This window comes from Parus major, chromosome 15, assembly GCF_001522545.3.
Source record: "Parus major isolate Abel chromosome 15, Parus_major1.1, whole genome shotgun sequence".
In the NCBI taxonomy this organism is placed as follows: domain Eukaryota; kingdom Metazoa; phylum Chordata; class Aves; order Passeriformes; family Paridae; genus Parus; species Parus major.
The window spans coordinates 4,102,279-4,118,311 of NC_031784.1; positions in this window are offsets into that span (position 1 = coordinate 4,102,279).

A 16,033-nucleotide genomic window follows, 5' to 3' on the forward strand; every position below is an offset into this window, starting at 1 on the left:
GTTCTAGAGTTAAATTAAACACAATTTAATGCAGATAGCTCATCTACATCGCTATGACAGAGTCAAATTGTATTTTAAGTTTAATGGAACAACAGGGTTTGTTTGCAGGCTTTGCTTTTGCAGAGTGTTGCTGCTTTGAGCTTTGTGTTGTGTAAAACCTGCCTGGGGTGTGAGGACACGTCTGTTAATTAGAACCTGACCTAGCCCTGCACCTGTTGGACCTTTTCTCTCCACTTTTATACCAAAAATCCAGACGTGGGCCCAGGGTGGTGATGAACAGCTCTTTAATCAGCCCAGACTGCCTGTGAGAGCTTCATATGGTTCAGGTAGTTTTAAACAGATTTGCAGGGGTGTCATGCAAACAGAGAAACTGCTGAAAGTTTTCCCCAAACTCCTGTGGGATATTTTATTCAGAATTTAAAGGGAAGATACCTCTCAATACCTCAGCTTGGGCATTTTTCCTGCTCCGTTCAGAGCTTTTTTCTGCCACGAAGGAACATTTTTATCACTATCAGTGGGGCTTTTCTGTGAAGACATCTCTGGATAAAGAAGGGATTGAACCATCCTGGTGCTGTAAATATTATAAATGCTCTTGTCTTGGATTTTTTTAGAGAAGGAACATTCCAGTCTGCTCTAAGGAAGGAGTTGTCTCACCCTTCTGGTGGTTTTCAGCCACACAGGAGTTGGAAAATCAGCTTGGTAAACCATTCCCTGTGCTCTTTCTTTGAGCCAGCTGTGGGCTGCAAGACCAAGTCGTTTGTTATTGAATCTTTAACTTTGCCTGAGTTCTCAAAGCAAGTCAATCCAACACAAAACTCTTTGGATTACTCATGGAACCAAGATCCCTAATTACAGAAGGCTTTGATTAAATATTGGATTTTCCTTTGCACAGGTGAGGTTAAACACTCGTTTCAAAGGACATTTCCTTTGATATATTTGTATTTTCTGTACTTTCCTCCTTGCTTAAAAGTCAAATAAACAAACTACAGCACTTCTCCCATGAGCAGTAACACATCCAATGTGTCTTGAGGAATCCAAGACAAGAATCCTTCAGTTTGGAGCAGCGGGATTTCTACTCTTCTTAATAGTTTGGGCAGTTTGCATTAGTAATTATATACTGTGCGTTTAATTAATAGACACTTAATCATGGAAATTCTGTGACATCAAGCCTGGAGGCTGGGATTATCCTGGAGAAAATGAGCAAGGATTTCCCAATGTTTGAACAGCCCCTGCTCCTTCCTAACTGCTCTCCTTGGCAGCACCCACCCTTCCCAGCCCAAGGTCAGCCTTGCCTCACTTCTCCTGCCTCTGGCATCTCTTCTGGAGCAGGGAATTCCTGCAGCCTGGAGAATCTCCTGGATGAGTCCTTTGCTGCCTGTTCATGCTGGATCTCCAGCTTTTCTCCTGGCATCGCTTTTGCTGGACACAGGGATTGTCCTGGAGAAAATGAGCAAGGATTACCCAATGGTTTTTTTTCAGCCCAACCTCTCACTTGAAAGTTGATGTGATGGCACCTCTGGGATGATTTTTGCCATGCCCACAGCCAGCCTGGAAATGCTAGTCCAGCTAGACAGCACCAACTGCATGAATTTCCCAGCTTTTCCACTCATTAGGTGTTTTTGTTGGCTTTATCCCGAGGCTGGCAGAACCCCCCTCCTTCCCTGGCCCTGCAGGAGGTCCCTGCTGGGACAGCCTAAAATCCCAGGAGATACAAGGGCTCTGTCATGTGCTGTTGTCCCTTTGATTGAACTTGTAGAGAAAAGGCCTTTGTCCAGTCTGTGGCCAGGGAGCAGCACACTCCCAAAATTACAGCCCAGATTTAGTGACCTGCGTGAAGAGTGAGACTAAAAGGGGTTTATTACAGCTTTCCACGCCTCTGTGTATCAATATTTGGGATTTATGACAGCTTTCCACGATCCCACGGGGCTACATTTGGGATTTGAATGGCTCTTGTACATCAGCATTTAGGTCTTGCTGGGAATACTCCCTGCAGCCACACAAGGGGGAGGAAGGATTGTCAGCCACGTCCTGGATGGGAAGTTTTGGGGGGGTGTTTTTTGTGGGAAGATTGTGGTGAGGGAGACTGGAGTGGTTTGGATGCTGGGTTTTGTACATGTACTCGTTCTGTACAGCATTTTTTGGGGAAATTCATTCCAGAACTAAAGGGTTTCAATGTCCCCCCCCTTCTGTTGCTGGCAGAAGAACACAAGTTAACAAAAACATTACTTCTGTATTTGTTGTAGTAATTAACTTGTGTAAGTTCCAGCTACCCAGCCAGGGAGGGCACAGCATTGCTGCCTCCCTGAAGTTCTGTCTGCATGTTTTCCTGTTAGAAAGAAACCTTAAATCCTGAGAAATTCACCCCAATTTCAAATGCAGACAGAAGGGTTTTAAGAGTTCACATTTCCCTGATTCCTCGTTTGCTTTGTGAATATGAACTTTAAGTGGGATAAATTCACGATGGCCTGTGCAACACCATCTTGTTGCTACATGAAGCTCATGGATTATTGTGGCTGTTCTGGATTGATCCCAAATTCCCAGAACTACTGAGGGTAGAAAAGACCTTCCAGACCATCTAGTCCAACCTGTTTGGGCTCTAACTGCAATGTAAAAACCTCAATTTCCAGCCTTCCAATGGCAGAATTTCCTCGTGTGTGACTGCTCTGTTCCAGAGGTGCAGCAGGGTTTGGAGAGGCTGATGGAGAGCAGGTTGGGGTTTTCATGTATTTTACCAGGATCAAATTGTCTAAATTATCTCCTGTTCCCTCTGTGTTGTTTTGAGGTGGGGTTTTTTGGTGTTTTTTTGGGGTTTTTTTTGTCTGCTTTGTTTTTGTTTCCTCTCAACCAGCTCGAGCAAGAATGTGGGTTAGAAACAAAAGATGTCGAGGATTTAATTTAGCCAGACAAAAAATACTCTTTTCAAATGTTAAAACAGGCTGAAAGAGAGGTCTGAGGGCTGGTTTGAAAGGACAGGACTTTGTTCCCAGTGCTGTTCCCAGCAGTGATGGGAGACACTCGGATCCTGAGCTGATGGATCTGCCCTCTGCTGCCTCCTAATAAACCTAATCTGATTTATTCTTTAATTAATATACACATTTATATTATATCATATAATTCACTGGCCAGCTTGCAGTTACTTGGAGAGGAGCTTAAAAAATGTAAACAAAAATATTTGGGAATTTTAAACAGCAGTTAGAGGAGAGCTATTTTTTTGCTTGGAATGTTTGGAATTACTGAGATCAAGGGTAAATAATTGATAATAATTTTAACCCAAGCAAGAATTCCATTAAATATGAACAAGAGGAGGCTGGACACGTGGTAAAGGATTTCTCTTTCCCTTTTGACTGCAACCAATCCCTTTGGATCTGGTCACTGAAGACACCTGGCAATGAAATGGGTGTGTGAAAGAGGAGGAAACCAGATATTATGTTACTTAAAAGTCATTCATCATGTCACAGGAAGGCAGGAATCTGAACTGCTGCAATAAATAATCGCTGAGGGTGATCTCTGTACACAAAGGAGCTGTGACAGGGAGCCACTGCCAGCTGCTGAAATGTCCCTCTGACAGCAGGAGCTGTGCTGGAGTGAAGGCCAGGGAGAACAGGACACAGGGAAATGATTTCCTGGGAGCCATCCCATGAGCTGTCCATAGAAATGAACTCCCTGATTTTGCAGGAGGAAAACAGGATTGTGGGTTCAGGTCTCAAGCCTGAGTTGCAGGGAGTGCTTGAAGAGCTCCACGTGTCCCTCACAACACCCTGGCTCCAGCCACAAAGCTGTCATTTTGCATTCCTCAGCAAAGAACAACATCTCTGACTCACTTCTAATTCCATGCTTGGTTTCTCTGTGCTTTCTTCATGGAAAGGGTGGTCAGGCCTTGGCAGGGGCTGCCCAGGGAGGTTTGGAGTTCCCATCCCTGGAGGTGTCCAAGGAATGCCTGGATGTGACACTCAGTGCTGGGGACAAGGTCAGGACTCAATCTTGGATGTCTTTCCCAAGCCAAAAGATTTCACAATTCCCACTCTGTGCAAAGCAATCCCTCAGCATTCCCTGAGTCATCCCCTTTCCACTGAAGGCATGGAAAGATCTCTTGGGGATTTTATTTTAGCTGGTGACAACTTCCAGTTGTAATTGTGTGAGAGAGAGCAGAGCTGTTCTGGTGGACAGGGTAACACCTTCTTGGCATGTCCAGCAGTCCAGGTGGACAAGGCATGTCCATGGCACATCCAGCAATCCAGACCAGCTCACTGAAAAGATCCTTCTCATCTGTGTAACCAGACAGGGACTTTGGGATCTTCTGTCAGCAAAAGAAAGGATTGGGGGGGATAAATTTGACCTACCTGGAGAGTCAGAGTGGCCACGAGCACCCTTTGTTTTCCATCTCTTGTAACCCTCAGTGACACCCTCAGCTCTGCTCCAATACATCCCTAAATGAATTAACGAGTTTCCCTCAATGTTTTTATCCAAAGTCAATAACACACATTTATATGCTTTTCATCTCTGTATTGCACCATCTCCTATTAATTTCTCTGTTTTCCTCTCCAGGAAAGTGTCCAGGATCTAAACTGAGTGGCTTGGCAGTGTTGACCTGCATTTCCCAGTTCACCCCTGGGATTTTTTCCTGGAAATTTTGGCACTGCTCAGTCCTGTAAGTGCTCCCTGCCCTCTGTTCTGAGCTCAAGCACCCACAGCAGTGTGTCCCCACGCTCCAGAGGCACCAGGCAATGAATGGGATAAATCCTGAATGAATTTAATGAATATTTTCCCTGCTGAAGCTGCTGTAGGGTGTAGTTTTTCACCAGCTGATGCTGAGCGAGGCTGGCGAGGTGCAGGTGGAGCAGCCTCTCCCCAGATCTGGTTACACCACGTCAGGACCCCGGGGGAGGAAAAAGGCAGAATTCAATTTATGCATGTGAGAGTGGAGCCCTCATCCTCCACAGGAGCTTTATTCCAATTTCTGCAGGGTAAATCTGTACCCACCCTGGGCCCTGTCCCAGTGAGGTGGAGAGATCCCAAAGGCTGCAGCAATGCAGGGAAACTGCTAAAATTGCCTCTGTGGGTTGGAATCACATGAAAGATTCATGTGGAGTCTTAGCACCTGCTCCTCCTTTGTGGGATATCTGCACTGTTAATTTTTAAGCACGTCTTAGCCTGGGGAAGGGAGATCCTATAACCAAGGGAATATACATTATTAACCTTAAAGCTCCCAGCTCGAGGCAGCTCCTCGGCCACTCTGGGTTCTGAAGGAGCAGCTGAGCACCCACCACCTGCTCCGTGCTGGCATCAAACTGGGATGGCTCCAGCTCAATACACCCAAAATACACCCTCCTGAATTTGGGTAGTTTGTAATTAACACAGAACGCTCCCACCGACTCCTCAAGGATCCCAGGTGCAACCTAATCTCGAGGAAGATACAGTTTCTAGTTCTTATCTTGGAAAAGTGGCCACTAAGTGGATGCAAGTGCCATAGGCCCAAGTCCCTGGTCCCAGTAAATTATTAAAGGTGCTCAATTCGGGTGAGGACATCGTCCCTGCCCGGCTGCCCAGAGTTCCGAGGGACCTTACCCAGGTTCAAAGCCCCTGGTGAATGGTTTCCCTGGAATAATTGGTAACAGCAGCCAGGATGGACACCCAGGTAACTTCAATTATCGTGGCTCTAGTGGGAGATGCATTAACAGAGAGATTTATTCCATGGGGCGTTTCCTGCAGGGGGTTGGAACTGGAGCGTTTTTAAGGTCCCATCCAACCCAATCACTCTGGGATTTTATGATTTCTATTATCTGTATTAGTATGTATTTGAGTGGTGCATTTCTATAGGTTAAATGATGGGATAATGATCTGAAAATCATATTTTTATAAAGCACACAACTGATGTGATTCGGTCACAAATATCAGAACTCGTTTCCCAAACTTCCTGGTGCAGAAATATATATTGAGTTCATCCTGGAGAACAGGGGGTAAGAGCGACTTTTCTCCTCGATTCCTGTGTGCTCCTAAAGGCTCCCTTCTCTCCTGGCTAATGGCATTTCTGGACTTCAGCACAGAAATATCTTGGAAGCTGGGACTAGGGTGACATCTCACTTGAATGATAATGAAATCTTGACAGAGGAGATGACAGATGGAACTCCGGGATCAATCCAGCTACTTATTTATTTTTTTTCCAAGAAGGTTTATTTGTTATAAACTTTCCCATTTTTTAGTGGAAAAAAAGGGAAGGTTTATAAAAAAATTATAAGGTGCAGGTTTCTTGGTGTATGCTGATGACTTTCTCTTGTCATAGACTTTAGGAAAACTTCCAGGGAAAATTCTGCACCACTAATACAGGTGCAGGCTGGTTTCTTAAACAGCCCAGTTCAGTTTTCCTCAATGCTCCTGAGGTTCTGGAGCTGGACTCTTTGGACAGGGGTCACAGTCTTGGTGTGGTGCTCTGCAATCTCCATCAAATCCCATCCCAAAACCTGGGCATGGCTTTTACAGGGCAGACATCCAGGTAACCTTGACATTCTCTGTCCAGAGCTGCCTCCTGAGGAACTGGACGAGGGTAAAATTCCTGTGGTCTCCTCGGCAAACCTTCCACCTGCCACAAAACAACCTGGTTAATCCTCAGTTTATTTATTGATAATCGGTGTGGTGAGAGCTGCTCAGAGGCAAGAGGCTCCCTGGGCATCTCCTGTCCTCCTGCTCCCGTGGAAAAGCCTGGTCAGTGCTGGGGAGGGACACGGAGCCCACGCACGCCCCAGGAAGGTCAATCCTCCGAGTGTGCTGGAAAAGCTTCCCAGGGAGCTGCTCCCCGGGGGAACTGGGCTGCAGAGGCAGGAGGAGGAGGCCCTGCAGCTGGGGGGGCTGGAGGGAAGGAAGGAAGGAAGGAAGGAGTGACTCTGAGAGGAGCTGCAGCCAAGGTGGTCAGCTGGGAGCAGAGCGGGAGCCGGGCTCCTCAGGGCAGATGGCAGAGCTGGATGCAGAGGCCAAGGAGAAGGAAGGAAATTATTCCCAGAGAGAAAGTGGCAGAGGCAGAGCGTGACAGGCTGAGCCAGAGAGAGAAATACAGTGACCGAAGGGAGGATTTAATTTTTAATTAGCCACAATGAATTCCTTCCGCATCTGAAGTCTGGTGAGAACACGGAGTGAAAGGTGGGTTTGCTTTGGTGGGTCCCATCAGAGAGGGAGGCAGAGGGGTCTCTCAGGGAATTGAAGTTCTGAGGGCTGAATTCTGAGCTGCTGGGGGTGTCTGGCTGTGGGACAATCCTGGGAAATCCCTGGAGTTTTCCTTACTGCAGCATGGATGGGATTTTTACTCTGCATGTGGTGCTGCTCTGTGCATGGTGTGGCTGAGTCAGAGGTGGAGGATCCCCCTGCTCAAACATCCAAAATCCAGCAGGAGAATGGTCCATCCATTGGGATAAGGACTTTGCCACCGAGGCTTGGAGCTGATAGAGGAATGAGGGAATTTATTATCACTAATGGTTGCAGGAGGCTCAAAAATAATTCCTCCTCAGGAGGGCTTGGGTTTGGAGGGGCCTTTTTCCCCCTCAGAGGGGACTCCCTGTCTGGCTATTTACTGTATTAGTGACACGAGGCAGAATTCCAGCAAACAGGATGAGCACATTCATTACTGGGGTAATTACTGGGATAATTGTTCCACTGTGGAGCCGGGACGTGGACAGAGCACTGGTTGCAGGATCTGCCTTCTCCTTTCTCCTCAGTTCCCTGCTTTTCTCCCACATCCTCTCTTTGCTCCTCATGCAGCAGCAGGGAAACTCTCAGTGTGACTGCCAGGATAATTTCCATTCCCTGTAAATAGTCCTCAGAGAGGAATTCTTCCAGGGAAGTCTCATAAAGGTGACACATCCCTTTCCTCCAAAGTGCTCCTGTGTTATTTTTAATATGTAAAACATTTCCATCTAAATCACTGCAGTTATTTCTACTTCCTCAGATAACATTTAGCTCTAAGTATAAAAAAAACCCAGATAAATAATTCATAAAGAATTATGAGACTCTTTTAAAGAAACTTGCTAATTTTAGGTACGTTCAAATTTCAAGATGAGGAATAGCAACACTCTGATTCAAACATGCACCTAAATCCAATAAAATGTGGCTATTTTGACCCATTTTAACAGGTTTTCCCTCTTTCAGAGGATGATCTTTCCCTCTGTCAGCCATCCAGAAGCCATCTAGGAATCAGCTGAGTCCCCTTTGCCTCCACCTGCCCTGCCCACATGGAATGAGTAGTTTTGCGCTTCAGAAGATGTGGGGGGGATTAATTTTTCCCTCTTTCCTTCTTGGCTTGCCCTTTTGTAGCAATGTGGAAAAGTGGGGTAAGTTCAGAGCTTTTCCTAAGGTTTTATGCTAATGGGCACTTTAAACTGGGAATTTCTGGATAATGGCAAGCTGGGGCCTGACTGGGAGCAGTGGTTGTTGTCCTTCTCCAAGGAACAGAGGCAGAGGAAGTTTTGGGGTATTTTGGAGAGAATGGTGGGACCAAAGGAGGAGGGAAGGAGCTGATTTTCACCTACATGATAAAAAGGGATTTTTTTCTGATCAGTGGAGAAAGGAGCTGGCAACACCAGAGTCTGGGAGTGCCTGAGGAATCTTGATCCTTACTTAAACCCAAACCCAGAGGAGCTGCCCTTAGGTGACCCTGATGTGTGGGTCCTGCTACATTTGGAATGCTGGAGATGCCCTCTATTCCTGCTGTGGAGTAGAACCAACCTGGATGCTCTCAGAGGGGGTCACAGTGGCTCTTCATTTCCCTTCTCCATCCCTGTGCCTGTAACAAGCCAAGAGCAGAGTGTTCCCTTTCCCTTCCCTCGGCTTCAGAGCTGCAGGCAGTGAGGGATGATCACTGAGCCAGCAACCAGGCCCTTCCCACTCTCAGAAACAGCTCTGGTGCACTGCAAGCTACCTTGAGGGATAGGGAAAAGATGATTTTGAAGAGAAGACAAATTATTTGCTTTACAGACACTCCTGTATTGACACTCTGCTGGTTGAAGCTGCAGGTCTGGTGCCCCTCTCCCAGGAGGAGAGCGGGGTTCTCGTGTGGCTTCAGGTGGCAGCTCCCAGAATGAAACTCTGATGTGGCCTCCATGCCTGACTCCTGAATTTAAAAGCTTGTTACTGGAGTGTTTTGTGTCCTGGGTTCCAGGGAAACTGAACCAGGGAAAGGTGGATGAAGATGTTTTTGGAAGGAGTTTGGAGGAGGTTTTTGCTCTTTATTCCTGTTGTGGCTGCATCTCCAGGCTCAGCTGAAATCCTGCTCTGCCAGTAAATCCTCAGCCAGACCATGAGCCCATCCAGCCTCTTTGCTGCTCCTCCCACCCAAAACTGCAGCCCTGGCACTGCTGTCCCCTCAACCCTGAAGGAGCAGAGCCAGAGCAAAGCCTGTCCTAAATCACAGGGAGCTTTGGGTGACCTTGGCTGCAGTTCCTGAATCAGACCTTGCATTGCTGCCTCTGCAAGTCTCTGGTGTGTAGGTGCTATGGAAGCTTTTTGGGAGCTCTTATGGAGTGATAAAAATGGGCTTTTGCTGTGGGAACTGGAGTTGTAATCTTGGTTTGGGCTGGGAATTGTTGTCCAAGGTGTCGTTCGTCTCATCTGCTCTCAGTTGTGATGCTGACATGCACAGGCAGCTCCTTTCTGCTGCCTGGTGCCCAGAGGGTTTGGTCTTTGGGGGATGTTGGAACAATTGTATGGGAGATGTGATCCCAATCCCTGCTTTATCAGTGGCCTTCTTGCTGTGTCCATAAATGTGATTTTGGGGCCGTTTTCCTCTGGTTCTCTATTGTGTCCTGAAGGCTTGTAAACACCCTGGAGGTGTGTTCAGCTTGGAATACATGAATTTACTGCAGTTAAATGCTCCTCTCCCTGTACCTTAGGGACTGTCAGATACTCCAGGACTTCTCTTTCCTAGAAATTGAATAAATCTGCCTTGCTGCATTCCCAGGATTTTTAACTCTGAATTTTAATTTTTCAACTGGAAATCCTGTGCTCTGTCAACTATGGAATGCTCTGGAGCATACAGAGGTTAGCCATGGAGTTTATCAGTAATTGATGTTTTCTAATAAACCATCCTGTGCTGCAATTAATAAGGATTCAGGATTCATTACGGAGCTGTCTCTGGTCCAGCAGTGTCAGTAAATCTAAGCATGAGGAAAACTCTGAAATTTATATCTAAAAGCCAATAACTGAGAGAATGAGCACTTTAGTGTCCGTGCTCTGGTCAGACAGGCTTTGAGCTGGGTTTTACCTGGTCCTAAATTTCCCAAGGGAAGAGGAATTGCTGCTGCTTTCCTCACTCATCCAGCATGTCTGGGGTGCAGGGATGAGCATGGAGTTTTGTGCAGCATCTCTGTGTGTATGAAACAAGCTGAGACAGCACAAGGGCCCTTCCTACGAGTGAAAAAAAAGCAATAAAGAAGTGTTTTATGCTCTAAGTCAGGTGCTGGAATGCTTGGGTGCCTGCTGTAACCTGGGAGCACTGGTGCGAACTGGGAATTCTGGGGTGGGAAGCGTTTGCCTAACCTGGGCCGGGCTTCCTGGCACCGACCCAAAATGCGAGCTGCTCACATTAACCTGACAGGCCATTGTTTTATTCAAGCTGACATGGTGAATGGGGCTCTTTTTTGCCCATATTCTTTACCTGTCTCGTTGTGTTAAAGTGGGGAGTGCTGGGGGCAGGTGGGCCCAGGCCTCAGCCCCGCTCGCAGGCCTCGGAGCGCCCGGCGCGGCCAACGGGGACCCTGTGGCACAAGAAAGAGTTGCTAAGAACAAATCTCTATTGTTCCCCGTCATCTTTAAATGAGTGTCAAAGTAGGCAGGGGGGCTTTGACCGTTAACCGCACAATTTAGCCGGCCCCTTGTGTCCGGCAGCCCCCTCCGCCTTGGAGCTCCTGGGATGAGAAAAGGCGGCCTCAGCCCCTTCTAAATGGGCCAACTCTTCTCCTTTGTGTGCAGACTGCCCAGTGTGAAATCCGCAGTGACGTTAAATGTTTTCTAATGAATAATTACTGAAAGGAAATGGAGGAATATATGTGTCATGGATTGTAGCGCGTTAAAATGTTTTCTTTTGGGCACAAAAATGTTGTCCTTCAGCAGCGCCGCGATTGTTTCAGGGAGCCTTTTGTGGGGGTTTGGATTCTCAATGGATTATCTGTGAGCGTTCGCTTTTCCAATAGGAATCAAAAGGGTCCTTTGGCAAACTAATGTTTTTCAAAATGGCAGCCATGAAGCCCATTTAGTATTTAAAGTTTGGGGTTTAAAGAAATGTTTGAACTCAGGAGATTTTCTCACTTTTTTTCTTTCTTTTGATTTATGAAAGTGAAGTGGTTCACCTCGACCTCTCCTCTATTGAGAAAGACAGACAGTCACCCTTTAACAAGTCTATAGCAGACCATGCCCTGGAGACAGACAAGAGGCCTTAAGAACTCTTGGCGTTTCCCTGGGCTGTTGATTAACCTTAAAACCCTCTTATTCTGTATTCTTTTGAAAAGAAATTAGGTTACAATGTGTAAATTTTTCCACAGTATAATTGTATTTATGAATTCTCCTGCCTCGAGGAGCGTGTACAGTAGTGCCAGACAGTCCAAGTGCCTCCCTGCACACACAAAATATCCCTTTTCCATGGCTGCTGCATTCCCAAGCATGGTCCATGTCCAGCATTCCAGTTCTGTTAGAAATCTGAAGGAGGCTTCCAGAGATCTGTGAAAAGTCTCAGTGAAATATCCAAAAATCATCTTGTTTCGTTGGCTTTGCTGTGATGGGACGAGCGTAACTTGGTCCTGTGGTGGAATCTGCTCTGCTTTAATCCCTTTTTTACGGGATTCTCGTTTATCTGAAAACTAAGCCGAGCAGATGAATTCTCAGGAGCCGCACCAAGGTTTCCTCAGAACGGGGAAAGTGTTCCCATTGCCCTGGGCTGGCTGTTCTTCCTGGGTGGGGATGTGTCACCCCAAGTCCTGCTGCCAACATCTGACACTCTGAATTTCCTTTGGGGACAATTGGATGAGTCCTGACTGCTCCTGGAGCAGACACAGGGCATCCCTACGGAGCGCTGGAGTCCTGACCTCTAGGTCACTGCTGTAGGAAGATCCAGGATTGCCGGGACGTGGCCGTGCTCCCCCGCTGACCCTGCCAAGTGCCTCTGGCAGAACATCTTCCTTTTCCATTCTCCGTGGTCACGGCCCCTTGGGCCAATTCCTCCCGAGAGAGCCGAGGGTGGAGCAGAGCCCGAGGGGTTCCTTGTTGTGATCCCTGCAGCCCAGGACTCTTAATGAGCGAATTCCTGGAGCACACGAGGGGAGCAGGATGGGTCAGGGAGCTGCTGCCTCTCACAGTAAATGAGTATTTCCAAAACAGAGTTCCCATGTTCCTGAGGGAACGTGTGTGAACAGTGCTGCTCCGAGCTCAGCTGTGCTGGCCAAGCCTGACACTCTCTATTAAATCTTGTGTCTATTTTAAATCTCATATCTATCTTTTTATCTCGTGTCTCTTTGAATCAGATGACTCCAGGGACGTTCACTTATTGCACCGCTTTTATATGATTTTATCTTAGGCCTATAACTACAGAGAACAGGCAAAAATAAAAAGTTTGGTGTCACAGAGATTTCCAGGATGCTGGAGATCTGTCAGTGGGGTTTAGGTTGGATATCAAGGAAAGGTTCTTCCTCCAAAGGGTGCTGGGCACTGCCCAGGCTCCCCAGGGAATGGGCACAGCTCCAAGGCTGCCAGAGCTCCAGGAGCAGTTGGACAAAGCTCTCAGGGACAGGCTGGGATTGTTGGGGTTAATTTTCTGTTACCAAAACCTGATTCTGTTGAGAAACAGAGGGGTCTAAACAACCTGGCTGACAAACAGATGTTTTTTCCACTTCTCTGTGAAAATATGCCTTATTGAGGGTTTTTCCATTTTAAGTTTTGAATGGTTTTGTTCATCACCAATATTTATTAGCTGAGGATAAGTCAGAAATGCCTTTGCCTGGCTCATGCTCCGAGGCGTGAGGGAAGAGATCCGGTTCCTGAGTGCTGCTGTAAGACCAAGGTATCCTGTGGCACAGGAAGGGCTCTTCCATTTCTGGAGAACCTGATCCTGCCACGAGTCTCTTCAGGAGTTCGTCATCCAGCGAGGTGGGACTTGGGTGGGAAACTCCTTAAAAACAGAACTCATAATCCATGGAAGCATTGCCTGGAGAACGGAGAGGTCGCTTGGTGCTGCTCGTGGATTGTTGGTTTCCCAAATGGATGGGTTTTATCCTGTTGGAAATTGGTGGGAGTTGGTGTCCGGCAGGAAAATCATTTTGGGGGGCAGAAAACTGCCTGTTGAATATGAAAAACAAAAAAAAGAAAAGAATAAAAGAAGGAAAATCCATTGAAACGGCGACTTAAACTGGGTTTTGCAGTGACCTCTAGTGGGAGCCAAGCCGGGAGCTGTGGGAAGGGGCTGCGGAGCGATGGGATGTATTTTGTGCCCGGATTTGCCCAAATTGCCCATCGGGAAAGTCAGAGCCCAATGGGTTCATCCCCAGAGGCAGCCGTGGGTGTTTTGGTGAGAGGCAGAAGCTCCTGGGGCTGCTGTTGGCAGCTGCTGACAGCTCTTGGATAATTCATTAAAGCGCGAGGATGGCGCATCCCTGCCCAAGGAGGGACCCGACACACGATCCAGGGTGTCCGTGGGCCTCAATTCCAGCCCCAGGGACTCTGTGGAAGCAGCACGGGCTGGACAAGGAGGTGAGGAGAGGGTGAAGATAAAGCAGGACTCAGGTGTGACATAAAACCAGCTGGGAATTTGCAGGGCGGTGGAAGGGAAATGCAGCAGCTCTGGGATGGTTTGGGGATTTGGAGGGTCCTTGAGGAGATTTTTATGCTTTTGTGGGTGGAATTGGTGGCCCAAATAAGCCTGGGTTTGCTGGGTTGAACCTTTTGGTGCAGTTCCCTGTGTGGGTGGGAGCTATGAGGATTTCAAAGGTGCCCACCTGGACATCTCACCTGCATGGTTTGGGCTTTCCCAGTGCTTCCAAAATAGCTGTGGCCTCATAAGTGATCCTCCTCCCCCCTGAACCTGCATCCATTCTGTTCTGTGACATTAAACCAAAGAAATGTCAGTGGAGCATCGGCTGAAAAATCAAGCTTTGATCCTCTGGTGAAGATAAGTAATAATTTTGCAAAGTTTCTTTCTTTTTAAAGTTTTTAGTGTTTTTTTTGACAGATCTTGCTTCAAACTGGTGCAAACTTTGTCAAAGAAACCGCTCTGTTCTGTCTGATTCTTTCTCAGGAGCTGCAGAGCTCAGGAATTTGTGCTGTGATCCCACAGACTTCCTTGCAGTTTCCCTGTTGACAGACAAATCCCTGTGGGAAAAGCAAAACCCCTCATTGTAGTGAGGGAGAGGTTTTCTGATAAAGCTCGTGTCTTTAGGAGAGAAAGAGATCTCCTGGCTCCTGAGTGATGAGGGAAGGGAAATAATCCCTTAAAAGAGCAATGTCTTGCTGGGGTCACGGGCACTGATGAGTCCTGGGGCATCTCTTACTCAGGGAAGCACAAAACTCACAGTGAACTTCCAGAAATGGGTGGGGGACAGGGCACTAAAAGGTGCTGGCATTGTAAATTTATCAGCACCAGCAAAATACCGAGAAAATCTGGGCACAAAATAGCCCAGAAAAGAGTTCAGGAGTTTTGTCTGGTGGGGAGCAGTTTCATTTACTCATTAACATACACGTGAGAGAAGTGGGTTGAGGAAACCTGAGCAGGCAGATGCCAAGGAGGAGTCAGGATGATCCTTTCCTGCTTCCCAGCTGGGAGAGAAAGGAAAAGTGGCTTGTTCTGAGAGCTTTGTCAGAAGGAAAATCCTATTATTATTATTATTATTATTATTATTATTATTATTATTATTATTATTATTATTATTATTATTATTATTTTATTTTATTTTATTTATTTTTATTCTCTTTTCTCTCTCCCCCTTCCATGTTCCTCCCTGCACTGTCAGTGGGGCCTGTCCAGGTGTTGGTTTGAGAAGTAAAAATCATCCTTTATTTCATCTTCCAAAACAATGGAGCCTGAGCTAAGGACAGGCACAACAAATGGGTGAGAGTGGTCACAGGCAGGGGAGGGCAAAAAAAAAAGAATATTAATATTAAAAGGAAAAAGTAGGGAACTTTCTGACAGAAAAGTGATCACAATCAGCTCATGCCCTGGCTAAGGAAAAATGAGGAATTCTGTGTCCTGCCAGCCGGGGGATGGGGACAGTCAGCAAAGCAAGAAATGGCATTCCTTGTGTGTGAAGTGAGTGCAGGTCTGGTTTATTTATTTTTTATTTAAATAATCTGCTTTCAGGGGATCTTTCTCTCTGGAGTGCTGTGGTCTTGTTACTGCTAAGCATAAATCTCAAAACTCAGCTCGCTCTCAAAGAGACAAACACAAAGAACAAGCTAGACCAAAATGAGAATAACCTAAAATTCCTGTTTAAGAGCTGATTTGTCCAAGTTTGCCTCAGTTATAAAAGATATTGCATGGTTGGGTCATTTGCTCTTCATTTTATGCAATTCTGCTCCCAAATCCACTGAGCCAATGTCCACCAGTGCCTGCAGGCTCATCCCAAAAATCTCCCTCCAGAGCCAGGGTTTGCCAGAGCTCAGCAGCAACGCTTGATTTTGTGCCTATTCCCAAGGTGCAAAGCTTCCTCTTTCAAAAAAAACAAAATTAAATTTAAGAAAAGGGGGGCAGAACCCCACGTGGCCCTACAGGAACAGAGCACCGTCCTTTTAGTGCTGGTTGAAAACCTGACACACAACCATGACATCCCCTTGAGCAGTGGAGCAGCAAAATGGGACGAGCCAACGTCCCCAAGGGCAGGAGGAGAACAGCAAAGGTGCTGGGCTGGTGAGCACAGCCTGGAGCTGCTCAGCCACCTTCCTCCCCTAATTATCCAATCCTGGAACCCTCCAAGGGGAGCTCATTCCAAGGCAGTTTACTCCAAGGTAAGATGCTGCAGCTGTGGTGAATTCATTTCTGTCCGTTTATGCCTTAGGATCGGGATTCCTGTCTGGA